The 27461-nt window shown below is 34.6% G+C and overlaps 1 long non-coding RNA gene across 1 annotated transcript in view; it reads left to right on the top strand.

Moving 5' to 3' along the window:
• LOC107502644 overlaps positions 1-27461 on the top strand; it is a 766462-nt gene that overhangs the window by 713102 nt on the left and 25899 nt on the right. Inside the window, exon 5 of the long non-coding RNA XR_004952613.1 lies at positions 19589-19758. This is a non-coding gene — a long non-coding RNA (uncharacterized LOC107502644). The remainder of the gene's footprint in view (positions 1-19588; positions 19759-27461) is intronic.

Below are 27461 nucleotides of genomic sequence, written 5' to 3'. Positions count from 1 at the left end.
AAATTGTTAACAGGCGTACCATTCTGTTGCGGGATATTGGTAATGGAAGAGGCTATGCATTTGTGAGAACATGGATTATAGGGAAATATCTGTACCTTCTACTCTGTTTTTCAGTGATCCTAAAATTGTTCTAAAAATTAAAGCCTATTATTTTTTTTTTTTTTATCAGGGATATAGTAGTTTGCTGTATATAACCATTCGGTTTGGGTTTAGGGGCAAATTTCAAAGGCATCAGTGGTTAAAGATATGTCTACAGTTTTGTTTCTGCTGAAAACCTCCTCATTTCCTTATTATATCTGCTTCCTGATATTTCCTAGAAAAATACTCTCTGTCCAAGGGAAAAAGAGAGAGTGAGCATAGAAGAGAGAGGGGGCCATGAAAGAGGGAAAAAGAAAGAAAGGGAAGAAATAGAGAGAAAAATAGACTGCCTGTTTCTTCTAAATTACCTTGTAATTATATATTTATCTTATTTGTAATATCAAACCACAACACACGAACAAGATGCACCGTATAAATGAAAAACATCAATGCTTTAGTCAGTTTAAGTTTTGGAAGACACACGAATAAAAGTAGTTAAACAACTAAATCCCAGGCTATTAGACAAGAAAATAGGTTTGGAGACTGGAGAAGCTGGTTCAATAATAAAGAATAGAAAGTGTCTGTCAATTAAAATAGATATTTTTCTTACTGTTAACAGATTAGTCACCACAAGATATTTTATTACCTGGGCCCAATATAGGTGGAAAATGCAAAGTGGGCTCTAGAATGCCAGTGGGACATAAAAGGGCTTTGAAAGTCAGATACAAGAGATGTAAGCCTTTTGCTTACCTGCAGTACTTAGATTTTTTTTTTTTTTAAGGCCAGAACATTTGGCCTTATTCTCTACTTTATGCTTGACCCCAGACACTTAAATCTATTCCCAAGGGCTCTTTTAATCTTTGCAATAGAAATTCATGCAGACATTTTACCTAATATCTTTGCAGTTTATTTTCTTTAACCTTGAACTTCCTTAAAGGATTCTTATCTCCTTAAAGCGGTAATGCACTAGAAGGAGCAAAACCTCAGAAAACAAACCTAAGAGGACCCTGAGAAAATACCTCTACTTTGCATGACTGCATTTCTATTTGAAACATATTTGAATACCTAGGTCTTGGTAAATTTTTATATATTAGGCTTTCAATATAAAGAATAATTAGATTGACCTCTATTTATAATTAAACAGCAGAATAGATATCCTGAAAAATCTCCCATTACCAAACATCAAGAAATATTAGGATACAATAATAAATACCCCCCTTTTAAATTCATAGAGGAGCTTTGAAAGAGGGAACATTTCTGGGGGCCTCAAAACTGAGAGGGGAGGTGAGGATAAGCTATAACTCTCCTACAAGATGTCTGCCATTCTCTACCATCATGAACCCTGTGCTTCATAGAGGTACCCACAATTTCTGCTCGCCCATGGAAGTATATACTAAGTGGCTTGGCAGGCAGAGTGAATGCTAGCAATATGTACCCCAGCATTGGTCTTAGTGGTAGTAGGGAACCTATAAGAGGCATGAGGACATTCTCTTTACCTTGCCTTTTTGAAAACACTCTCCCAAGTTAGATTTCTTTATGATGCTATGTAAAGTATATAAAAAAGATAAAACTGGACCTGTACAAAGGTATTATAAGAGAGATGATCAAGAGTTTGAAATATTAATGTTTTCAGTAAAAAATTTTAACATCTCAATGCCAAATGGAAATCATGAAGTTATTATTAAAAAAAAAAAAAAAAACAACAACTCTTGAGAGGAAAAAACACTGAGAATTAAGAGTTAAGTTTTCCACAAGAACCTGTAACAACTGGGACAGAAGAATATTTAAAAGAAAATCATGAGATGACAAAGAAAAGTATTTCCACAAATCAAATGCATTCCAGGCAAAGTTAGTATAAAGTATGTGCTAGTACAACATTTGAGTTTCAAACACAAATTTTAAAACTCCTAAAGGATTCTAGGCAGAGAGGAAAAAAAAATGTATTGTTACCTTATAATAATCACAAGTTAGGCTGGCTTCGAAATTCAGATCTAAACTCTAGACTCAATGTAAAGTAAGACAACAGGATACAGAAATGATTATGGAATATGATCCCAAATAGATAAGATAAAAATTTGGAAAAGTAAGAACATCGGGAGAAATTATACCCAAATAGTAGCAGTGGTTGTCTCTGACCGGTAACAATTTTATTAATGTACATTCTGATATTTCATGATTTTCGCTATTCTCCAAATATTCTAGAATGGTCATATATTACATTAATAATTAGGAAAAACACAGTGAGAAAGCAAGAAGAAGAAAGAAAAATATTTTTTCCCAATTAACATTCTTCTAGACTAAGAAATATCAAATAGTAATCAAAATTCTGAAATTGTTTCCTGAGTTCACTTATTCTTAACCTCTGGCTATACCTTAATGACTTGAGTAAGCCTGTGACATCAGTCTAGCATTAGATGAATTTCAAAATGTTACCATAAGCTTCCTATAGTCCAAAAAGTTTAAAAAATTCTTTGGGACATTTTGGAATTAGAAAAGAAAACTTTCCATAGAAAACAGTGTTTTTCTTCAGAACTAAAACTTAAAATTTCTGCACATTGTGCAGTGATTTGTCAAAACACTCCCATAGGTATAAACCATGCATCTTGCCTTAGGGCCATTTTATGCTGTTTTTGCTGGGGTTAGAGTGGTGACAAAGAACCATCTCCCTGGCACTGTTGAGTGTGTGTGTTTTGAAGGCTAGTAAAAAGATCACACAATTTATTTTATATATAATACAATTATATAGTAAGAGCTGTAGACTTCTGAAGTGGAAGCTGCACAATTCCAACTAAAGGACCCAATCTAGCTTACAAGCATGTTTTGTTTGGCTTGCATAATTTTAAAATGAATTGGTAGTCGAAATTTAAAATTCAAAATGTCCTCAAAATATTCTGGTTTTGGGGGCTTCTCTTAAAAAACAGACAAACAAAACGGTGTAAATGGGCAGCAATTTCCTAGAAACTAGTGTTGCTGCTCTTCATTAAGGAGGTCTCTGTTCTCCAGGCTTCCAAACCTCGCCCCCTTTTGCCCATTTGGGTTAACTGACTGGCTCCTGTAGGCATGCGTTGGTGAACTCTGTTTTTAAAAGCTTATGTTAATTCTAATGGACAGCTATAATTATTTAGTGAAAAATGCATACCCGTGTAGGCTACTGTTGGGGTGTCTTTGTGAAAAATTTTCTGGCTTTTGAGTAAGACATCCTAGATTGTGTATCAGTTAGGATTACTTTAGATATTGCTCAGATATCTTCAACAAAGTTAAATTAATTTCTCCTCAAAGAAAAAAGGCCTGAGTTGAAGTGTATTCAAAATTGGTCAATTCAGGAATTGTCAATGCTCTCAGAGATCTAGAAACTTTCTCTTTCTCTGCTCTGCCTTCCTCAGAGAATTGGTCTTATTCTTATGCTGTCTTCCCACTAAGGATCCAAATTCACTGCCATATCTGTTATCACATGTAGAGAAAATGCACAGCAAAAGAAAGGGGCAAGGCTCTTTCTTGGTCTCTTTTTAAGAGTAACAAACAAACAAACAAGCAAAAACACTTTCCAGAATCCCTCCCTAGCAGATTTTTCTTAATATAACACTGACCTATGTCTAACACTAAAGCAAACACAGACACGGAGAACTGAGTACCTGTGATAGGCTTAGGAGATTCTAATCACTCCTGACTCAGAAATAGAATTGCCTTCCCTTAGCACATGGTAGGTAACATTGGGGAAAAGTGGCACCAGAGTATGGCACAGGTCTAGCACAAGAACAAAATAGTGGGAGAGGGAATCGATTTTAGATACATAACTAATAGTGCCTACTACAAATTAACAGCGGTTTTCTAGCTTTGTAATGACTTTGGGCACATTACTTAAACTCTTCTAATGTAAAGTTCTTCATCTGTAAATTAGGAACCTCAGGCTTATCACAAATATTAAATGTTCTAACATATACGAAAGCATAGATATTTCATATGTGTTTGCTTTTTACAGAATACCAGATATATTCTGAAAATGGGAAATAGTAAAAAATAAATTACAAGGATTTTAGAAATTTCAAGTAAAATAAAGCTGATTGAAACTTTTTGAAAATTTTCGTAAAATCCTTATATAGGTGAAAGTATACCTTGAAAATTACCTTAACCTCCACTCAATTTTTCTCAGTGGATGAGAAGTATCATTTAGAATTTGAAAGTAGATAATTTTTTGTTTCTAAGGCTTAGTTTTTCCTCTACAGTTATCTTTTGTTAAAGAGAAAAATGGACATAGTCTATACCTTATCAACATAGATGAAGTTTGGCTCAATTCAGTATATGCTTCCTTTTCTCCCCTGGCATTTGGATAAGTGAGAATACTTGTTTGTTTGATGTTCTACCAGAAAGTATACTTTGTGGTAAGGTACAATATAAAGCAGGTGCTACAACATGCTCTACTGGGCAGGATGACAAGTGATGGCTTCCCCAGAGTCATAGCAAAAGGCAGATTTAGTGACTCTTGCTCTATGATGGAGAATCCACACACCAGGGCTACAGATTAAACTCTGCCTGCTGAAGTGAGTATTTGTATTTGTGCTCTCAAGAGAGCTTTCATCAAGTGGTAGGAGAGAGTGAAACTCTGAAGTCTGTATATAATACAGTCACCACAATGATGGTCCCTATCTGTAGAACTACAAAATCATATTGAGACACCAGAAAACAACAGGAATGCAAATCCCTCTGGTTCCTAGGATGTTACTATTACTTCATAGAGGAAAAAAGTGCAGAAACATTGCAAGGTGAACCAACATTAACTGGACATTCAGCAGGTTCCAAATGTTCTCTGCATTTACATGTTTGCAGAATTACCCTCCTTAGAAATCATCTATCAAAAGGTAACATTTGCTGACATTTTCAGTCATTTGTGGCCTTAGCGATGACAGAGTATGCATATCACGCTTTGAAAACAGAATAAAACCCCTCACAATGGTCTCAGCTTTTATTTATTCAAGTGTGTCTCCACAGATTTAAACATATTCCTAGTTTTTCTTTATGAAAATGCCATATGACCATAAGCCAAGTCTTTTAATTTCTACTCCTCAAGTTTCTTCAACTGTAAAATGAAAATAATATCTACACTCCCTATATAATTCCTACTCCAAATAACTTTTATAAACTTTAAGGCTCTGCATGAGAATACTTTTTTAAAAAATATGAGATCCATATAATTTTGTAAGTAACTTCTACTGAATCTACAAAGAACAAAGATCCGGAGTACAGAAAAAGAAGAAAAAGTATAGACTATCGATAATAAATAAGACCACTTAAGACAGGAACAACATAGGCTGATTTTATTTATGAATATAAGTTTAAAAATCTTAAAATATTATCAATGTAATTTCAGAATGTATAAGCACACTCATCATGACCAAGAAGAATTCCACACATGTAAAGATATTTTAATATTAGAAAAATATATTAAGGTAATTTACCACATTAAGGGATGAAAAGATAAAAATACAATACTATTTCAATATTCATAGAATAAAATATATTCAGTAAATTGAAAAGCCATTCATGATATTAAAAATAAGTTCTAAGTTAACCAGGGAAAAAAGCTTCATTCATTTCGTAAAAGATACTCAAACCTATAGCAAACATGGTACTAAATATAAATAGTAAGGCATTGAAAATATTCCATTTAAGATCAAAAACAAAATATGTCTCTTTTCCTAACCAACATTGAAGTGTTGCATCTAACTAGTGAAATAGGATAAATAAATATTCAAAAGTACAGGAAGATTAAAAAACAAAGGATAAAAAAAAACTTGACATTTTTAGAGAATGATATGCTTGGCTTGACTCAAAGGAAGGAGGCGTGCAAATTGATGGAAGAAATATCAGTAATTCAAGATATGCATTTGACACTATGTTACTGGTAGAAAGTAGCAATGATTTGAAATGACTTCTGATGAAAGCAAAAGATGAAAGTGTCAAAGCAGAACCGCATTTGAACAAGAAGGCAAAAATCATGACTTCAGAAAAAAAAAAAAACAACTTTAACATAGACAATGAAGACATTGACATTGTTAAAGATTTTGCTTACCTCAGTTCAGTCATCAATTCAAATGGAGGCTACAGCCAACAAATTAAGAAAAGGCTGAGACTCCTAAGGGTGGAAATAAAAGAATTAGAAAAGATCATCAAGAGTAAAGATGTGTCATTAGATGCCAAGGTTAAGATCATCCATACCCTCACAGACCAAATTACTATGCGCCGATGTGAAAGTTGGACAAAAGAAGGTTAATAGTAAAAAAATATATTCATTTGAAACATGGTGTTGGAGGAAAGCTCTGCAGATACCTTGAACCACCAGAAGGATGAAAAAGTGGGTCCTGGTGCAAATTAAGCCTGAAACATCACTGGAGGCAAAAACAACAAAACTGAACAGATTCCTTATAAAAGACAGTAATGCTGGAAAAAAAATAGAAGGCAGCAAGAAAAGATGAAGACCAAATATTTCATAGGCATGAGTCTACAGGAGTTGAGTAGAGCTGTTGAGGGTAGGACATTTTGGGTGTCACTCATTCATAGAGTTACCAGGATTCTGAGAATCCACAAATACGCTATTAGAATTAACTAGAGAATTTGGTCAGATGACTATATGGAAACCAACTTCATTTCAATATATTATCCTAAACAATTACAAAGTTTAATTTTTAAGAAAGCAAAAGCAATAATTCTTTTTAAAAGTATAAAACTTTATTGGAGAATATAAAAGACCTATTAAAAATAAGAGATATTGCATGATCCTGGAGAGAACAAATCAACATCATAAAGTTGCCAGTTTTTTATTCCAAATTAAACTGCAAATTCACTGTAGTTAAACTAAATCCAAGTAGATTTTTAATGGACGTACTCTAAAACTCATACTACCAAGAATGGTCAAGGCATGTGCACTCATAATAAAATAATATACACATTATTATTATTATTATTTTGGGGGGCTAGAACATTTGACAGTAAGTTATAGAGATCATGGCCCTTCACCCCTAAATACTTCTCTCACCAAATCACTGAGCAAATTTTTAAAATTCACCATTGATATATTATTAGTTTGTAACACAGTTCGCATTCAGATTTCACTGTCCCCACAGTATCTTTTGTCTTCTTTAACATAGAATGGTTCTTCTCTCTTCTTTGTCTTTCATGACCTTGGTATTTTAAAGAACATGGGGCAGTGTCTTGTGGCATAACCCTCAGTTTGAGTTTTTCTTATCGTTTCTTCTTTATTCAAGTCACCTTATGCATTTTTGTCAGAAATATTACATATGTGATATAGTATCTTTCTCAAAGCATTACATAGAAGGCAATTGGTGTCAGCTTATTCACTCTTTGTTATATTTATCTGATCCCATTTTTAAGGTAGTTTCTGCCAGATTTCTTTGCTTTAAAAGTACTTATTAATCCCTTTATAAATAGTGAGTAATCTGTGGCAAGATACTTTGAAAACATGTAAATATTTTGTTTCTCCATAAACTTTAATCCTTGCTTTTAGCATCCAGTATATTTGTCTGTGATAATTTTTAGGATAATTATTGCAAAATGGTGGTTTTCTAACTCTACCATTTTTTTCTACCTTTATTTCTGTCACTCATTTTCTGGTATTAATATAGTTAATTTCCTCAGTGTGATATATTTAATTATGGCCATTATTTATTTTGAATACTTAAATCGTTCTAGATTTGACCAATGGAAGCCCATAACTTGTACGGTGGTGGATTTGTTTTGGGGCTCCTCCGAAAGCCCTCTAGCGCGGATCGAGTCGTAGGATAATCTCTCTCCTAGCTCGCTACTCTCTCTCTCTGTTCATAGCATTTCTCTCTTTCTCTCTTTCTCTCTTTCTCTCTTTCTCTCTTTCTCTCTTTCTTTCTTTCTTTCGTACTTTCTGGAACAATAAGATGTTCTAGGGTCATCTCATAATTTCCCTGAATCAACCCTGGAAACAGTAATTTCATCTAGGAGCCCTGGTTCCTTTTAGTAAGGGTTTGTATTCAGAAACCAAGATCTAGGAGCGCGCATGGTTTTGGGGAGTTATTGCTTGTAGGCTCAAAAACACCTTTATAACTAAGGGGGAGAAAATTAATATCAATTAAAAAATTTTAAGCAAATTAAAATTAATAACTGGTACCACATGGAGTTGCCAAGGAGGAGAAGTGGGAATTATGTTATACTGCTGGCATAAGTATAAGTTTATATAGAAAACAATTGTCAATATGTAATTAGGTTTAAGATATTCATACCTGATAAACCAGCAATTTTGTTTTTAGGCATTTGCCTTATAGATGCTTTTGCATAAGTGCAAGAAAAAGAAAAGAAAAGAAAAAGCATGTCCAGGAATGTTCACCTGGCATTGCTGATTATAGCCAAAAACAGAATATGATTGATAATCTCTTGTATACTCATAAAATGGAATGCATTTTAGCCATTGAAATTCATGGATTAAAAATACATGTTTTAACACACAATTCAAAAATAAAACATTGTGTATTTTTATTTGTAAAACAAGAATTAGAATGACAGATGCCAATTTCAGGTTAACAGTTGCTCTTGGAGAAAGAAAAGTGAAGGAACTAGGTGGAGCTTTATCATGATCTCTTAAGGTTTCTTTAATATTGAAAACAGAAATACATAATTTCATAGACTTTCAAAATGTTTCAGTGATTACAAATTATTATATGGAATTTTTTTTTCTAGTAATATAGACATTTAGAAGAACTATTGAGAAAAAATGGATAGAACAACAATTAGAGAACTGGAAATCCAGAAACTGAGGGGTGTTAAATCTGACTACTTGCACCTAAGTATTTTCTATTTTGGAGAATGTAGACTCTTTTCCTCCATTTGGAATAAGGTATAACATTTTGGAAGCCAGTGTCTTTCTGTGAGGGAGAATGAAATCTGTACCATTTTGTAACATCAGAATGGTACAGGGCTTTGAGGGGCAGGTGTATAAAATAATATGAACAGCATTAATAAAGTCATGCCTCAACCCTAGATCCTAACCTCAGTTCTAATTATTTAATGACTTTTGGTGAGGCGCTTCTTAGAACCTCAGCTTTCTCAGCCATAAATGAAGAGGGAGTACTTAATTATTTCTTAACTACTTTCTTATCTTAGCATTAATGATTATATTAAATTCAATTCACTTAATAGATATGATATTTCTCAAACATCTGCAATGTGCAAGGTAGTCTTCTAGGTGTTTCATATGTCATCTAGTATCAGTCGCATGAAGTAGGTGTTACCAACTCGTTGCAAAAGGCATAAAAGATTCTCAAGATTTGATAACTTGTTCAAGGTCACTGAACTAGTTGGTAAGGGAGCTGGTATTTGAGTCTAGGTCTGAATTCCAACGTCCATGCTCTTTCCAATACGTCACCTAGGTTAGAGATACCTCCTAAATACAATGAGTGAGAGTACCAAAGTGAGGAGGCCTAGACCAAGAACATGAGAACTTGTGGCCTGAAATATTTTTCCACATAGAGAATCACTTGAGTAAAGAATATATATTTTTTTAAGTGAAAAAATTCTGGGAACTTGTTTCTTATTGATTATATTTTAGTGAGGACATATTGATAAGAGCATTTAGCTGAGATACCAGCATTGCTCTGAAATTTGATTGGGCAGAGGAGGAAGGAGAGAAAATATGAGAGATAGGGTGGGGAGATGTATAGACCTATAGAGAACAGGAGATTTCAGATAACTCAAAAGGTGAAAAAAGGTACTTGAAAGCCTTTAGGACAGGGAAGGAAAAACAGGGTAGAATAAGAGCTCAAAAAGAAGGAATAATGTTAACACTCAAAAAACTGCACTAATTAGAACGTATTTCTAAAATTCTGGAAGAATCTAAGGCTCTCAAATACTGAATTAATACATTAAGGTCATTTGGAAACTCCATTTCCCCAAGACAGCTCATGCTGCTTTTCCTTGCACATATCCATCCTCTCATTCATTAAGTAAAAGATATTTCTAAACTAATCTTCTCTCCCCCACCTAAATTTCATGTTTGTAAATAATGAGATTGGGGTTGGAATGGGGTAAGGAAAGACAAGAGGAAAAGAGAAAAATGATGAAAAAACAGACTTTCCATATTCAATTACTAACTCATCTCCTCCATTTCCCTCTAGAATATCAATTCATTAGCTGAATTTATCAACATGTGAGATTTCATAATCAACCCTCTTAACCAGTTACCCAACGCCTGGAGCCACCTGCTCTAATGATCTTGATGGTATTTAGTAAATACTGTCAAAGAGAGAAATGACCTTTTTCATTTTCTTATTTCTTGCTTATTTTACTTTCTACTTTGTGAAAAAAAAATCAGGTTAAATTACAGAAAGGATGATATAATCAATAATCAATACTATTGTTCTCTAAATTCAGGTTTCTGAGAAATATCACCTCTACACACACACACACACACACACACACACACACACACACACACACAATTAGCCTTTATTTTTTTTAAATAATGATTTTTTTTTCTTTATTTAGGAAAAAAACACCTTAGTTCCAACTAAGTATTTCAAGTAAAATGTGATTCGGATTTGAACTAAGGGGAAATATTTTTCTGCATTCATAAAGCTTGATTTAGACATACACTCCAAAAGACCCTGATAGCCATGTTTAAATTATTGGAGGCCTTCATGAGTCAGTTGCATTCTGTTTCTGGATCATTTACATTTGTCTGTTTATTTGTTTTATGCTTTTCATATTCTAGTTACTGGGTTCAAGTACCATCACACTTCTAAATTATATTTCAATCCATGCTTCATATAAATGAGCTGGTGGAAGGATGCAATAAAAGTGTACTTTGTAACACTGAGTCCACTCATGCCATAATAGAAAGCAGAATGTCAGCACTTTCATTTCCATTATACACCCTATTTGTTCAGAAATTACATACAGAGCCATAAAAATTTGCTTGGCTGCAAGGTATTAGCTCAGCCCACGAATAAACAATTAGATAAAAACCATAAAATGTCTAAGACAATTGATTAAGAGTAAAGTTTGGCCCAACTGTGTATGTGACCTGGGTTCAATGTCATTTAGAGAGAATCTTTCTGCCATAACAAGAAAAAAAAAACTATATAAGGATTTTCAGGTTAGAGTAAAACATATGTAGGTACAGATACCTAAGGCTGGCTATTTGTTGGGTGTGTTTGCATATTTCTTTACCTTATTTGGAAAATAAAAGGCATTAAGGCGAGTATAAAACTTCCATTCAGAAGTATCCTTGGGCAAAGATCAGGAAAATTGCCATGAAAGTTCTTCAATATATAAAAAGTTTCATCTTATAGATCAAGGAGTGAAAGATTCAGAATTCTAGAGGACAAGCATCAATCAGTAGGTTTTTTTTTTCTTTTTTAATCATTTTTTAAATTTTATATGTAAAGTAATATTAAGTAATAATCTAGGTACTACTCACATGGATTTCTCAGATATCTGGTGGTGGTTTAGTCAGCTCAACTGCAACAACAGAATATCACATACTGGGGTCTTAAACACCAGACATTTTTTTCTCACAGTTCTGAAGGCTGTAAGTCTGAGATCAGAGTGCCAGCAAGTTGAGTTCCGTTATGGGCCTTCTTCCTGGCTCCTCATTGTGTCCTCTCATGGCAGAGAGAAGGAGGGCTCTGATCTTTTATCCTCTCATATAAAGGAGGACATTCATCCCATCATGAGGGCCTGACCTTCATCATCTCATCTAAACCACCTCGCAAAGGCTTCACTTCTAAATACCATCACTTTGGGGGGGTAGGATTTCAACATATGCATTTTGAGAATGACACAAATATTCAGTCCACGACAAATGGTTAGGTTTTCTTTTTAGGTTAATATGTTTTAGAAGACCAAATAGAGATTCTAGAGCCCATTGTTTTTGTGATCAACTACCTTGGACAAGACCTGGTTGCTATTCCTCAGTAAGTGATCACCTTATGCCCAGAATGATAACAGTGGTAATGCCAATTAAACTATTTTATTTCTCATTTGGATTATTGAAGGGTGATTCTCTATTATTTTCTTAAAAAAAAAGATATTACAAAGTATGATATTATATAAACACTATGGAATATTCCATGTTCTGTTGTATTCTTGAAGCCAGATTGTTGGGATTTTAATTTCTATTCTGCAATTCACTATCTACGTTACAATAGGCAAGCCACTTAACCTGTTCATTCTTCAGCTACCTCATCTCTAATATGCAGATAAAAATAGCATCTATTTCAGAAGTTGTTATGAGTATTATATTAGTCGATAAATGATAAGTGCTTTGAATTATCCCTAACCTGTAGTAACAACTAAATAATTGTTAGTTGAGTAATGAATGGCATACGTCTTGCTAATCTTTGTTCTCCTAGCAAGAGTTCTCCAAATCCATATATTTACAGATGAAGCATCCTTCACAATGCTATTGACTAGAAAAGAAGTCCCCCAGACTATTGTCCCAGATTATCTAAGTGTCTGTGACACAAATGAAAAGCAAAATGAAAAGAGGAAAAGACCGTTCTCTTCTTTTAAGTCCCAGCTGTTAAGCTTCATTTGATAATACAAAAACCATGTATCCATTTTTTAAATCTTATAAGTTCATTGCCAAGTATTAGATAATCAGGTCAAGCATTAAAATAATTACCTTAAGTATTATTTAATACTTGACACATTTTTCACTTTAAAGAGTTGAACAAATGCAGTTATTAGTGTCACATTTAGTATTTTTTTCTAGCAGAAACATTTCACAAAATTTATTCTCAAAGTTAAAGTTATATTTAACCAACATCTATTTAACATTTGCCATCATGAAAATATGTAAAAAACAACCATTACAGATGAAGTTATTTTAATCAAGTCTAGAGTCACTTATAGACTGAATTTAGAAAAGTATACTTTGTTCAAAAGAAAATTAGCATTTCCTTTGGGTCTTCCGAAATAGACAACATTCAATTTTCTCACAGATAGTTATGAACTTCAGTGGAAGGGTTGATTAATCCAAAAGCAAATTGGTTGATTTATATAAAAGTAAAACTGTAAAGGTTTTGAAATTAAATGAAATCATTAGATTTAATCCTTAAGGAGAAAACTATTAAACCCATTTTGTTTGGGTGAGAAGTATAAGTGTCTGATACAAACTTCTCTCTCTGAATCTCCACCTTCACACTGAAGAAACGAGCAAGATCTACTGTTCCAGTTGCCCCCAATTGAGGTGTTAAGCAAATAATCAGATCACATATTGTATTCTTTTGGGGGGAGTTCATAAATCTTAAGTTCATTCATCAGATAGCTCCTCCATCACAACATAAAAGTGCAAGCTACAAGGTAGAAAGAACCTGTAAAAGGAAATTACTAGGGTGGAAATGTTTCTCTGGTGCTTGAGGTGTATACTTGTCCCTGTCACTGGGTAAACTCCATCCGTTGCTCCACTTCCAACAGGCTGTAAACAGAGATGAACTTAGTTAATTCATATTGACAGAGGTTGAATAGTGCCAGTAATCCAGCAAAGTCCTTGGCAGAGTGAAGATGCCTTTGACAGAAATACATCAAATAGCAAATGTCTGAGACTAAACAGAAAGAAGTGGAATCAAGACATAGAATACCATGGACCACCTAAAGCTGAGGATCTATTGTGAAAGCCAAACTAGTTAATCATCTGTCCCCATCAGACCTTCATGCTAATGCCTGAACAATGAGGGCTGCCAGTTTCACAGAAGACCTGGATCCCTCCCAGCACCTCTTACCTCCCTTTTTTAGTGTTTTGTGAGATGCATGAACACTGCAGCTTATGCATATCACAACTGCCTAGAAGCACATAAGTCATATTTTAAGTGAATGTGAGAAAAAAGTACAAAAGCTAGCTACTTTAGAAGCATTTTTCCTTTCTAAAACTTCCCTGAAAGATCTAAATTAGGGAGAAACATGCATTATAAAAGAGAAATGCAATCTGTCAGAAACAATGCGAAATTTCAGCTAAGTCTAAAGAACATGAGAGGAAATTAAAGAAACAAAATAACTGCCTCTTGTTTGGCTAAGAATCATTTGCATAACAAATGACTAAAGCAACCAATGCTGGAATCCTGTCCACATTTTTGACAGAGTTAGTTTAGAGGTGAGGCCAGCTGTAGGACAATCAGGAAACCTATTTCAAAGCAATAGATGCCTTTGGGAAGGGTTCTGTTTGCTAAAGCCACTCCTGCTCTATAAAAGGGACCTTGTGGGGACTGGCTTCTGACAAGTGCAGCTCTGTAGGGCCCCAAACAGGGCTCCTGGTCATCTAGAAAAATATGAAACAAAACCTCTTCATTGCAGAGACACACTTTCCAATTATAGCTCTCATATTCCCCTCACTCTTCTCAGGCTGCCATATCACCAAATTTGCATAGAAATATTTCCAATCCAGAGGAAAGCCATGGGAAATAATAGATTTACTGTAATTTAAGATAGATATCTACGCCAATCCCAAAGGAAGCTTATTTCTATTTCAACTTACTCATCCTTATCAATGAGATTAATACTTCTACAGTAAATAGGAAAAAAACGCACCAAATTTCAAAAAGATAATACAATAGATTCCACAGAAATCAGAGCAAATACATCCTCTGAAATAGTGTAGTACAAAGCAGAAAATGAGTTTTTTAAATGTTTAATTTGTATTTTAACAAGATTTTGCGATATTACATCTATGAAACCAGAAGAGGCCTAGACAAGAAAGGCTTAGCTGCCATGTTACAGGCACTGAGTTAGGCTCTGAAAAAATTGTTGTGAAGGAAGAAGACATACTTTCTGCCCTTAAAGTTGTATTCAGATGGTATGCATTAAAATAAATTAGAAGTGTTCGTGGCACGACGGAAGTGAAGTAGCACAAGTAGCATGTAAAGTGGAGGCTACTGACGTAACTTGTAGAATCAGGGAAGGCTTCACAAGTAACATCAAAACTGAGAAGGAAAACATGAGTTTGAATTAGCCAGGTAAGACATGGGTGAAATTTGAAGCAGGTAGAAGAAAAATTAAATTTTCTTGATCTGGAAGCGTTTAAAATGAGGGAAAAAATAATGCATTCAAAGAACCAAGAGGCTAGAAGGAGATAGTAAGGTGGAAAAGCTGTGAGGTGAGGCTGGGGAGGAGAGCAAGGTCTAGCTCATTCAGGGTCAAGGAAGCTGGGCTGAGGATTTTGAATTTTATCCTAAGCATAATGGAAAACAACTGAAGATTTATAAGCAAGGAAATGATGTGACCGAATTTGTTTTTAAAATATTATTCTGGCAACTCTGTGGGGAATTGGTTGGCAGAGGCTAGAGGCAGATGTGGGGAGACAGTTATGAAGGTTTTCAAGCAATAAAGATGAGAGGTGACAGTTACTTGTTGCAAAATGGAGACATCTAGAATGATCGAAGTCACTGGAATCCTGAAATAATTAATGGAAATGTAAAACATTGTCACTGATTAAAATCTGCGCTAGAAGAAATTAATGGTAAGTTGAGTCAGTTATTTCAGTTGCAAGAAAGGTCATGGCATTCTCTCAGAATTCAGAGGAAAAAACAAGAAAGATGAACACACTGAGAGAAATGTTAGAAGGACAGGCCTCAGAGATCACAAATTAGAAAATATCAGATATGAGAATGGTTAAATGGAACAAAAAGAAGTCAACAAAGAATATAAGATGATGTATCCTTATGAAAAATATTACTCAGTGATTAAAGAAATGAGCTTCAAGCTACAAAAACACATACAGGAACCTTAAATTTACATTGCTAAGTGAAAGAAACAGGTCTGAAAAAGGTACATACTGTGTGATTCCAACAATATTGTAGTCCGGAAAAGTCAAAATATACAGAGAGTAAAATATCAGTGTTTGCCAGGGTTTCAGGGAGAGGAGGTAAGGATGAGTAGTTAGAGCATAGGGCAATTTTAGGGCAGCAAAACTGTTCTTTAGGACACTGTAATAGTGGATGCATGTCATTCTACATTTGTCAAAGCCCATAGAACTGCACAATTCAAGGAATAAATCCTAATGTAAACTATGGACTTTAGTTAATATAATGTATAAGTTCATTAATTGTAAAAAAAAAATATACCTACCACACCAATGAAAAATGTTAACAGATAAACTGTGAGGAAGGGAAGGGAGGGGAAAGGAGGTATGTGGGATCTCTGTACTTTCTGTGCAATTTTTCTATAAACCTTAAACTGTTCTAAAAAAATAAAATCTAATAAAAAGTATTACCAGACATTTCAAAGCCAAAGAAAGGCAGAAATTTAAAGATAAAAATGTTTACCAAGTATCTGGCAAAAATGCTTGGCCCTGAGTTTGTGACACAAAAAGAAAGTAAAGCCAGACTGAAAAATTAGGTGTTGGTAGTAATAAAGCCAGCTAAAGAAGAAACAGACAAGGGCATAGAAGGAGAGCAGAGGGGGAAAAAATGGTGACTATGGATCATCTAGATTGCCCTTTAAAACAGGCAGACTGCAAGAGGAAAAGCTTCTAGACTATCCTGAGAGAAAGTGGGCAATGTGGTCCAACCAGGGGGCCATGATAGAAGGCGATGCAAATGCAGCTGAAAACCAAATAGTAAATCAAATCTGTTGGGCAAAAGCAGGTGGTTAGGCTAGATAAAAGTGAAATGAAGAGAGGTGATACTTAGAAGATGCAAATATATGTTGTAGAAATGAGGATTCCCACCTTGGATAGGTGAATCTGTTGTATAGTACAGTCAGACTGGTTAGAATTGTCTGCTTGTCGGCCATGAACTAATACGTTTGGAGGCTAAAGTAAAACCAGCAAAGCCTTACTCCTTCCTGCTTTCTTCCAAGATAATCCCTTTTGCTGGAGCACAAATATATATATATATTTTTTTTTTTTTTTACTGTTCCTCCTCTGTTTTATTCCAGTTTAACCAATTATCCCCCAGAGGCTGAGCTCTGTCACTCATTCCTAGGAATAAGCCTTTCATCCATTTCTTTAAGACCAAATAGCCATCAGTACTTTGAGTATTTTCTCATTCTACTACTAGTGTTTTTCCACAGTTAGAGGTACGGAATATTCATGATCCTAGAATTTCTTTGCAGTGCATTGACCCAACCAATGCACTGCAAAGAGATTCTAGGCCCCCAAATATTGGCATTTTTGAATACCAAAACTTCAAAAGACAAAACTACAATGTGAGACAGTGTTGGTGTTAGGGGCTGAGTCCCACCTTTACCTCACAAAGTACTGAAAAACCATTTATGCATGAGAAAGATAGGGAGGCCAACTACTGCCAAAAAAGCTCAGACCAGTGGGTTCTTCTCTGACTCTCTATGGGAAAAATTCCCTTCTTAATGCATAAAAACGCTAATGGTGATGAGAGGAAAATGTATATTACAGGAGAAGAGAAGGGAGAATACCCCTGAAAAGAGGCAAAACAAGCAAAGCTCTTGTTTTATTTCACATGTTGACTAAGACCTTAAACTTGTGTAAACCTAGTTTTTCTTGGATACATTTTCATTTCTCATTGTGAGGAGAAAAGGAAACACTTCTTAGTATAGCAGTCATCTTTTATTCCTAATAGGAATTCTGCATCAGTCAATAGTTCCATAAAGCCAATTTTAAGGTAGACAGAGGATCTGACTAAATTGAATGAATAAATATACTTTACACCACAACTAAAATAGGATGGTGGTAAATATATTCCCTAACAACTAACCCCTGCTGATATATTTAGGCCAAGTTCAGTAGACATAACATTGATTTTTATATAAATTCCAATGATTATTTCTGGGAGAGAAAAAATGAGAAGAATATAAGGGCCTCTGTAGCACTGAACAAAACTTCTCTTTGATGAAGCAGTTCCAAACAGAGAATCATGAAGGTCAGAGAGAGAACAATTCTTAAGTCTATCTCAGCTGTACAGCAAGAAAGAAAGGAAGATATAGAAAGATCAAAACAATGTTGGCATGTTGTTGAACCAACCATACTTTGAAACTCTGATGTTTACTGAACTTGGACAGTTTGCTAAATCTAGATCAGAAATATTAATGAGTACTAATGCTAGCCTCAGAGAATTGTTTTGGACATTAAATCAGGTGATTAAAATGTAACAGGTCTTAATTCATTTGCATGACACTGAAAGACAGCTCATCTAGTTTTAAATAGATGGTTCATAAAATGGCCCTTGTAAATATGACAATTTAACATACAATAAATAAGGCGTACAACTTCAAGTCAACTACCCATCCGTGGCTCAATCAACTATGGGCAAAGGAGAAAATCACATGACACAAAGCAATGATATTTTAAAATTTTTCTAGTCTAGCCAGGAATCTCTGAAGTGTCTTCAGGTGGAACTGCCTTTACTAGTTTGTAACTCATTGATCCAAATAACTTTGTCTTTTGAGGAGAATGAATTTTGAGATCTTCCTCTTGCTACTTATAGTTTTCCTACCTACCTTTCCTTCTGCTACTGGCCAAGTGAGTAATACCAAAGAAGAGGAATAATAATTCATTTGTTGAAAGATTGGAAGATCAGGTCACCATAGCATCGCTTGTATTCCGAAGGTCATTTGGATGACTATAAATCATAAATAAGAAAACATTCCTCTGTGCAACCAAACCGTGAAGCTATTGAGAATTTTCCTTGCTTTCCTGCATATATTTATAATAAGGTCCATTATAGATAATAATATAAATATATCTGGTTTATGTTTTTCAAAAACACCTAATTTATGAGTGTAGAATTATCCAAATTTATTTACTCAAAATTAAATAAAATTAAACATTAAATATATTTAAGTAAAATTAAACATTTTTATTACAAGAATTACCAGAGTCTTTAAGATACATCGTGGGTGTCGTTACTTAGTAAAATTAATTTTTTTTTTAGGTAGAGCCTTGGGTGTCAGAGAGTTCAACAAAAGACCACAAGGGAAATTGAAATAGAGAAATCTATTACTCATATGTGTTGGAGGAAGTAACACTTCATTCTTTAATAAGCCACATGGGGATGTCAAAAGAAAGACATGACATGCTTTTGTTGAGGTCTGTCAGTGGAGTATTTTGGTGTTCCTGGGCTAAGACAAGATTGGTCAATTCAAATAAAAAAAGAGCAAGACTTTGGTAAGCTCCATGGAGCTCTTATCTAAGGTGCACACAGGGGAAGGCCCTGGTGGGCAAGGGAGACTTACAAGGGCTGCGGGGGGGGAGTCCTATCAGGAGCTTACATTTGCTTTTGACTTTCTGGGCTGCCATCTAGGGCATGTGCTCACAGGAGGAGCTAGTGTCAGTCCAAGGCTCCTGCAGGCAGCTTGGCCACATAAATAGGTATGGAAGTACCGATACATGGAGTAGTTTAGCTAAACTCTGAACAGTGGGTTTCTATTATGTACAATGTGAGACAGCATTGGTGATGGGCGCTGAGTGTGCAGATAGAGCGTGCAGCGACTCATCACTTGTGTGACTATAGAGTCCTTCCACATAGCATATTGCCGTACTAATTCCTGGTGTTTCACATTTCAGGACTCATTACTAGAAGATTCCACTGCTACAATAATAAGACAGTGAAACCAGACAAACCAGGAGAAATGTGTTTCATTTCCTCACTTATGACCAAAGAAGATGATTAAAATAGAGGCAGAGCAATCATCTGGGATTAGATAACAGACTTCCTTTCGATTCTTCTGATTTGGGTAAGTTTATCACATTTAAAGAAAATGTCTTCATTTGGAGTGGTTAATTGGTAATAAGAATCATCACGTAGCTTACCTGTGTGATATTTAATAAATGCAGTGATCTAAAACATGCACAGTATAAACTCCATGATGTATCTGTGCTATAGAATGTCCTTAAAGATATGCAGTTTTATTTCAGAAGTAGTGAAGGTAGACAGCGCTGGAAAATTGACTGGCTAAATGTCCTTTGTTTTGACTTGCTTTAATGAATAGTTAAGAATGGCCATGAAAATATATTGTTAAATATTTAACCTTCCATAGCTGAAAAGTCTTTTTAAAAGAAAGAGTTTATCAGGACATTGTGTTACCGAGCAAGGCCTTGCTGCCTGCCATGCATAGAAGCCAATAACACGGTGGCACCAGCTTTTGAGAAAAGAAGAGGCTTTTATTGAAATGTTGACTTACAAGGAAACAAGAGGAAAGGCTCAAGTCTGTCCCTCCAATCGAGGGCTTTTTGGTTACATTTAAAGGAAGAATTTGGAAGTTATGAATATTCTATGGAGTTCCATTATTTCTGAAAAATGAAAGCATAGTGTACAGGTGCTAAGAAATCCTGGATTTTTGTGCATCACATATTTTAATTCAGGGGTCTTTAGTATTTAGTCCACCATCCAGTGATGTTGAAAGGCTACTCCAGGGATGAATTCTTTCTGGAGTGTGCATGTGCAACTACATGATTTGCAACTTTGTTCTGTTATTTCTGAAAAACAGCTCAGTATATCATTAGAAACAGGACAGGGCAAGCTTGGTATGGTACTATGGTTACAGTTGCTAGCAAGAAAAAGACCAAGTTCTGGAGCATGAAGTCTAAATCACCAGCAATAGTGCCAGGTGGAAAAGGCAACATGTCCACCATCCTGGAGTTGACATGGGTTTTTATATATTAATTTGGGAGTAGGAGGGAGGATGTAAGCCATTCTGAAAGAATTTAAATCAGCTATAGACAAAGGGGGTGGATAAGGTGAAGCAGGGCTAGCTCAGGCATAGGCACAGAGCCCCCAAGGAGAAAGTGTCCACTCTCGTGCATTGGCTGTGGGCAGCAGATTGGAAAGTTCAAGTGAAAATAAGAAGTGGAGGCTCTTGGGGTTCTGTGGTGCCTGGCTAGTCTCTTTTGGATAATTGAGGAATAGCCACCTGGAAATTAATCCTAAATTTTAACAGATATACAGGAATATGAGCAGTCTTTTGTCGGTTGGCCCACAGCTATTAACAGGCTAACTGTTCCGTTTCTTTCTCTTACTCTCTGGCTCCTGTTATCTAATTTAGAACATCTCAAAAGTTTTCTCTTATCAATATCAAAACATTGGTATATATACATATTGGTATACATACTTATTGTTTACATTGGAATTATCTTATATAAAAATGCTTCTAAAGGCTTTTAAAATAGTTCATTTCCTTAAAGAGGTAAATACATGTCTTATAATTTGGTTTACTTTAGCCATTTGTTTTGGTACTCTCCCTGCTTCTTGGACAAAAAGAAAAGCTATTTGAATTATTCAATGTGAATAAGGTGTCCTATAAATCCAGGAGAGCCTCAGGCTCTGAAAGCAGCAGTAAGAACTGCTGAGGAAAAGGGCAAACTTTATTTTCCAATATGGACATATACCTAAATACTTTAAAATAAAATTCTCATTGGGCCTTTAGTTTGTAGGTTTTTGATGCCCCACAACCTGATCATTTGACTCAGCATAAGTGATTCATATTTGTAAATGATAATTTTAGAATATTCTGATAGTAAAATTGGATAGAATCATTTAAAAATGCATGAAGAAAGAACTCTTCCCTTAATTGGAAACAAATACTGTCATTTCTGAAGAGGATTACAACTCTCTGATTCTCTAACTTTACTCACATTAGAATCTAACAAAATATTTATGCACAGATACAGGCTTAGGTAAAAATGTGTGTGTGTGTGTGTGTGTGTGTGTGTGTGTGTGTGTGTATGTGTATAAATAAATAAAATTGCTCTGTGAGTTAAAAGGACTCCCCAGGTCAAAAGTTTCATCTTAAGAAACAAATTATTTTTATGAAACTTAAAGGACTTTCATGTTGGTTGGTTAACTATATAATAGATAAAATATTACCACCAGTCAAAACATATTTTTTACAAAAGCAGATATAAAAGAAACTTCATAAAGAAAATGTATTCCCATCTGTGTACATTATTTGTAAGACTAAAAGATGTGTATTGCCCTAAATTAGCCAGCAAAATTTTTAAAAATAAATAAAAGAAAGCATATATTCTTTTTAAGTTATTGGGGAGGAAAAATTTCCTCTGCCCTATTAGGTTCTTCCAGCTGGACTAATAATCAAATTGACATGAGACATATTAGGAAGAGAAAAACATAGATTAATAATATGTATACCTCTTGTATAAAAAGGCAAGACACAGGAACCCGAAGTAACTTAACAAAATGGTGGAAGCCCTTACCTTAAATACCATCTTCACCTAAAGGCAAAAAAAGATGTTGGCAGTAGAGAGTCAGTTATGGAAGGTGTCTAGGAAAACAGTGAATGAGAGAGTGAGATTTTTATGTAGATATAAGCCTCCTCCATTGAGAGCACTGGTAGGGAAACACCCTTTCAAATGGAGATTTCTTTAAAAATGTTAATATCCTTTACAAAGGATAACTTGTATTTGGTTTTCAGAACTTCTCCCTTGTCTGCAGTTCCTTAAAATAACCAGCTTAAAATAATCACTATATTCAAAAGGCATATTTTGGGGTGGGAAATTCTGCTCCCTTTCGAATCTTTATAAAATAATGTTTCTAAAGGATTGGTTCATTAAAAGCTATTTAATTCTATGTCATAATTAATTTATATGCCTAAAAGTTAGTGTTGACTTTGTAAAAGTAAAAATAAATGATAGTTGCTGTTAAACACATAATACAGGAGATAATTAAGAGATGTGGTATTTTTTGCAGGATATTGCAATATGGAGAATGTTCATTGATGAGGAACATTTCAGAGACAAGGGAGAACAATTGGATTTTTATAAAAGAGGGATGTCGTGGGAAAGGGTGGAAGTGGATGTTATTTGAATACACAAAAGCAATACTATCCATTTAGGTTAGCATTTTCTCAGAACACAAGTAAGATAGGGAGAATTTCAGAAAAAAAAAGAATGGAAGAATTTGTCAACTGTTGCTGTTTTCTGGCAGTACAGGGCTCAGGTAAAGTACAATATTGTCATTGTCATTTATTTAAAATCCTTGCCAGAATATTCACACATACACACACAGATTTCACAATTCCTTAAGAAAATATTTACTGTCCCCATTTTCCAGTTGCATAGTTGTATGTAGTTGGGAATAATTTAGATTTAGGGGCCAGCCTGTTAGGCTGAAAAGTTCAACTTGTTTAAGTGAATAAAAGGTTTTCTCATCTTCCTCAATATACACATAAAACTTCTACCTAATACCAATAGGGTAGCCATTTCCTAAAATTTATTTATCTTTGTCATACTATGAATAAAATAAAATTAGTAATTTTGCTTTTTAATGAAATGAAAAGAAATTGTTATGTAATTTGTAAGGAGCTTTGGAATGACACCTGGCCTGCTGGGCTGCTAGACACAGGATAAAGGATGAAGGATACAGGAACAGGACTATGTGCCCCGTGGTTAGGCATGAGTCTCACGCTGGGAGCATGGGTTTCTGGGAAACAATGCTCATCAAGTGGAGAGCCAGAAAAACTACAGGAGGCTGCTTGATTTTGTGGGGGTTCAGAATGAGTCAACCCAAGATGTGCCTCTGTGATATGCAGATTGTTTTGAGGTAAAGGCAGCTTTAGCTGTAGGCTCACGAATAACTTGAATTAGTGGTCTTGATTATAATAAGAAATTATCAGAGGTAACCTCTTTTGAACTATTTATATAGGGCAGGACAAACTTCTGTTTACTAAACATCAGCTCTAACATCCTGCAATGACCCTTTCTCACAATGTCTTTTATACCCATTTCCCCGTTCTATCTCTGAACTTCTCCTGCATGTAGAGTCTCTGACTCTCAACTAAGTAGTTTCCCATACATATGTAAATATTAAATTTGGTTATTTTCTCTTGCTAATCTGTTTCATGTCTATTTAATCATTAAACCAGCCAAGAGAACCTTGAGGGTAGAGGAAAATTTCTTCGTCTGCCACAGTTTTAAATGTGATATTTCCCTCTATAATTATGACTCAAGTTTTCTGAAAAGTTTTTTTTTAATTTATTTTTCAATTACAGTTGACATACAATAGTATATTTGTTTCATATGTACATGATTAGATATTTATGTAACACACAAAGTGACCACCCCGATGTCTAGCACCTATCAGACACCATACATAGTTGCTACCACGTTAATGACTGTATTCCCTATGCTGTACTCTATATCCCCATGACTATTTTTATAACCAGCAATACTTCTTAATCCCTTTCACCTTCTTCACCCATTCCCTTATTCCGCTCTCCCATCTGGCAACCATCAGTTTGTTCTCTGTGTTTATGAGTTTTTCTGTTTTGTTTGTTTGTTTATTTTTTAGGTTCCACATATAAGTGAAATCATATAGTATTTGTCTTTCTCTTTCTGACTTTCTTCACTTAGTGTAGTACTCTCTAGGGCCATTCTTGTTGTCACAAATGGTAAGATTTCATTCTTTTTATGTATGCGTAATATTCCATTGTATGTATGTATCACTTCTTTATCCATTCGTCTGTCGATGGATGCTTAGATTGCTTCCACATTTTGTCTATTGTAAATAATGCCGTAATGAACATAGGGTTGCATAGATCTTTTCAAATTAGTCTTATGGATTTCCTCAAATAAATACCCAGAGTGGAATTGATGGATCATATGGTAGTTCTATTTTTCATTTTTTGAAGACATCCAAAATGTTTTTCATAGTGGCCGTACCAATTTATAATCAGGACAATGCACAAGAGTCCCCTTTTCTCCACATCCTCTCCAACACTTGTTTGTTGATTTATTGATGATAGCCATGCTGACAGGCGAAGGTGATGTGTCATTATGGTTTTCATTGCATGTCTCTGATGATTAGTGACATTGAGCATCTTTTCATATGTTTGTTGACCATCTATGTGTCCTCTTTAGAGAAATGTCTATTCATGTCCTCTGACCATTTTTTATGAGGATTTGTGTGTGTGTGTGTGTGTGTGTGTGTGTGTGTGTAAGTATGAGTTCTTTTTTATGCTTTTTGATATTAACCATTATTGGATGCAGCATTGACGAATATCTTCTCCCACTCAGTAAGTTGCCTTTTCATTTGTCTGATGGTTTCCTTTGTTGTGCAAAAACTTTTTAGTTTGATGTAGTCTCATTTGTTTGTTTTTAATTTTGTTTCCCTTGCCTGAGGAGACATATCCAAAAATATGTATATTGGTAAGAGCAATGTCAAAGAGTTTAGTGCCTATGTTTTCTTCCAAGAATTTTATGATTTTAAATCTTACAGTTAAGTCTTTAATCCATTTTGAGTTTATTTTTGCATATGATGTAACAAAGTGGTCTATTTTCTTTTTCTTTTTTTTTTTTTTGTTTTTTGTTTTTTGCATGTGTCTGTCCAGTTTCCCCACCACCATTTGTCGATGAGCCTTTCTTTACCCCACTGAATAGTCTTACTTCCTTTGTAATAAATTAATTCACCGTATAGGCGTGGGTTTATTTCTGGGCTATTATTCCATTGACTTATTTTTATGACAGCATTATGCTCTCTGAAAAGTTTTTAACTTCCTAGCTCCAGGCTATATCTGGTTATTTTTCCTAGAGAGCTCTCCATATATGCCTGCCTGATACCAGTGGACTCCTCCCCCTTCCTCCTCCTCCTTCCCTATAAGCTATTTCAGTCAGTAAATTTATAAGAAATGTATATTCTGGATGATTTTGGTAATAATATTAGGCAGGGGTAGTAAGCTATCTACCTTAATGAACATTTTCTTAAATAAATTTTTGTTGTCTGCCTCCTTTATTAGACAGAAATTCTTACTTGTTTTTATTTATAGTTAATTCCTGGACATTGAGAAGAGTTTGCTTATAGTAGGCTCTTAACTATTACTTGAGGGAAATAAATGACATAAATTGAAGAGTAATGGCATTGAATCAACCTGAATAATTGCTATTGCAAACTCTCATCCTGCCTCAAACTCAGACTCTGCTATTTAGTCCATATCAACAAAAAAAAAAAAAAAAAAGAAAAAAGAAAAAAGAAAAAAAAACAGTGAAGAAAGTGGTATTTGTGGAAGAAAAAAACCTATATATTCCACCAAATACCACATAGTCTAGTAAAAGTATCTTAGTTCTTTAATCAATTATATTTCTATTTTATATACTTTAAATTTCCTCAGGGTATGTTATAAGAAACAAGCATTTAAAATATCTAATATCATTTTTCTTAAGAACATGTTCATTATATAATTCTGAATGATCTCTAGAAAGTCTTACATGGAAAATATCTCTGGGAAATTAAAAACACAAAAGTTTGGGTTCCTCTAAGGAACCAACAGGCGCTTTCCCTTATCTGAACGTGATAATTACTTCTTTAATCATGTAACTTTTTTTTGCTTTGCCTTCTCGGGAGTTCAAAAGTAAATTTGAACACTCTTACAGTAAAAATGTTGGTATATCTGTTTTTTTAAAGTTAATGGATAAGTAAGTGCTATCATTTACTGCATACTTACCTTTTGTCAGACATGATGCTAAGCAATTTAGAAAAATCACCTCATCCAATTATTTTGTTTCCTGAGTGAAAGGTTTCATGCCAAATAAAAGATAAGCTTCTTCTTCTTATAGATGGCTAAGGGAAGTAAGATGGCTTTCCCATGTTTGCATAGCTAATAAATAGAGTAGCTATAATTTAAACTCAGATATGAGTATTTGTCGATGCATTGTTTTTAGCCTGTGTACTCTCCTTCCCTAACCTCTATTCTATCTTACTTTTTTGTCTTGCGATTCTTAATTTTACTTATATTTTACATTTTCTAGTTTTATTAATATTTCTCTTTAATCTAAATTTTATATGTTTTGTTTTGAAATAGAGAATAAACAAATATGTAAAAATATTAAAATAACAATGTAAAATAATCATGTATTAGATGCCTCGTGAGCAGTTAAGAACTCTGTGCACTTTGTCCGTCAGAGACTTGCTCTTTGTTATGGGTATAATTGTGTCTTCCAAAAAATATGTTGAAGTCCTAACCGTAGTACCTCAAAAGTGACCTATTTGAAAATAAGGTCATTGCAGATGTGATTAGTTAAGGGCACACTGGAATAGGGAGGGCTTCTAATCCAATGTGACTAGTATTTTTATAAGAGGAGAAGAAATACAGAGCAGACATGCACAAAGAGAAGACATGAGAAGAGAAAGAAGGAGAATGCCATGGGTTGATGGAGGCAGAGATTGGAGGGATGCATCTACAAGCCAAGGAATGCTAACAATTGCAAGCAACACCAGAAGCTAATAGAAAGGCATGGAACAGATTTTCCCCTGGTGTCTTAAGAGAGAAAAGAGCCCTGGAAAAACCTAGGAGTTTGGACTCCTAGGCTCCAGACCTATGAGATAAGATATGTCTGTTATTTAAAGCCACACAGTTTGTAGAACCTTGTCCTAGCAGTCCTAGTAAACCAATATATTCCCCTAAAATGCTACTGGAAGGCAGATCAAATT

This window comes from Rousettus aegyptiacus, unplaced genomic scaffold (genome assembly GCF_014176215.1).
Source record: "Rousettus aegyptiacus isolate mRouAeg1 unplaced genomic scaffold, mRouAeg1.p scaffold_m13_p_8, whole genome shotgun sequence".
Classification (NCBI taxonomy): Eukaryota; Metazoa; Chordata; class Mammalia; order Chiroptera; family Pteropodidae; genus Rousettus; species Rousettus aegyptiacus.
This window is presented reverse-complemented; position numbering and strand designations above follow the sequence as displayed.